The sequence below is a fragment of the Octodon degus genome, unplaced genomic scaffold (genome assembly GCF_000260255.1).
Source record: "Octodon degus isolate 3935 unplaced genomic scaffold, OctDeg1.0 scaffold00455, whole genome shotgun sequence".
Classification (NCBI taxonomy): Eukaryota; Metazoa; Chordata; class Mammalia; order Rodentia; family Octodontidae; genus Octodon; species Octodon degus.
This window is the reverse complement of record NW_004525031.1, coordinates 83,943-85,672: the sequence shown is the minus strand read 5'-3', so window position 1 is coordinate 85,672 and position 1,730 is coordinate 83,943.

The following is a 1,730-nucleotide window of genomic DNA, read 5'->3' as shown; positions in this document are numbered from 1 at the left end:
TATATATGTATTTCACTTTAATAATACAAAGAAAACAATGCAATTTTAAGTGAGATTTGAATAGATATCTTGTGAATAAGATAGATGAATCACTGATAACCACATGACACATGTTCCTTATTACCATTAATAAAGTGAACATTAATACCACACACACACACAAAAACTGGACATCTTGGTCTTCTAAGTGTGTACCATTTCTAATGTCATCAGTTATTGCTATACTCTCTTCAAGACAAACTTTTAAAAAAGGTAAAAAAAAAAGTGAGAAACAAGAACAAAAATTTAAGGTTTCCTGAAAGCAAGTGTAATATCCAGCCATATGTCCAGTCTTACATAACTATATCTGTTAACGTAACACGTTTGACGACATGAGAGTATATAAACCACTGTTAATCAGCTATTCTTGGTTTGAAAATCTGTAACATATATATTATTGTATGTTGTCCTGTTTCTTTCTTTGCTTCTGACTTCTGTTCTTTCTTTGCTTTTTTATTATTATTTTTTATTTTGTTTTATTTTTAATAGATTGAAAATTGAGAACAAACTATTTACAAATATAAATGAATATAACAATAAAAACTTTCCAAAATAAAAATGAAGAAAGAATTTACAGATCAGTCATAATAGTTCACTGTGTCAAAAGCAAGAAACTTGTATTCATATAATTACAATTCTCAAAGTAGAAAGGAGTAGGCAATAAATATTTAAAGATTTAAAATTTCTGAATTTAGTTCAACTTATAAAACCACATTTCCAAGAAAAATGAACCTTTTGCAAAGACATTTAAATAAAATCATACCAGGGTGCACAAAAATGAAATTGTCCAAAACTTCTTGTAAAGAAAAAAATCAGCTGGGGAGATGGTTCGTAGAATAAGTTCTTGCCTGGCAAGTTAAGGGCCTGAGTTCAATCCCCGGTTCTCTTATTCTCCTGTGTTTAATTGTTTGCCCTATTTAGTGGGTTCTTTCCATTCTCATTTATGGGGCTATGATCAATTTGCTCCCTCTTTAGAACATCATTTAGTAGTCTGTGTAGGCTTGGCTTTGTCATCATGAAATTCTTCAGTTGTTCTTTGTCATGGAAGTATTTTACTTCTGCATTATACTTGAAAGAGAGCTTTGCAGGGTATATCAGCCTGGGTTGGAATGTGTTTTCTTGCAAGACTTGAAGTACTTTGCTCCATGCTCTTCTTGACTTGATGGTTTGTGAAGAGAAATCTGCTGTTATTCTGACCTGTTTCTTTTCTTTAGTGGCTTTTAGTATACTGTTCCTATGCTGAATTTCTGAGACCTTGATTATTATATGTCTGTGTGTGGTATTCACTGGGTTGATGTTATTTGGAGTTCTATATGCTTTGGTTACGTTAATGTCAGAATGTTGCCCCATATTTGGGAAGTTTTCTGCTATTACTTCTGCCCATATTCTTTTTATATCCTTTGTATTGACTCCTTCCTTCTCATTGATGCCTATTAGTCTCACATTGTTCATCTTTGCATCGTTTTGCAGGTATTGAATTATTTTTTTCCTGCACCTAATTGTTTTATAGAGCTCTTTTCTCACTTTTTCATTAGCTACAATGTTGTCTTTAAGGTCAGAAAGTCTGTTTTCACTTTCACTCAAACGGTTTTGCGAGCTTGTGATTGAGGTTTTATTTTTTTGTATATCACTTTGAACCTGTTTCACACATTCTATTTCTTTCCTAAATTGCTTATTTAGGGGTTCCATCA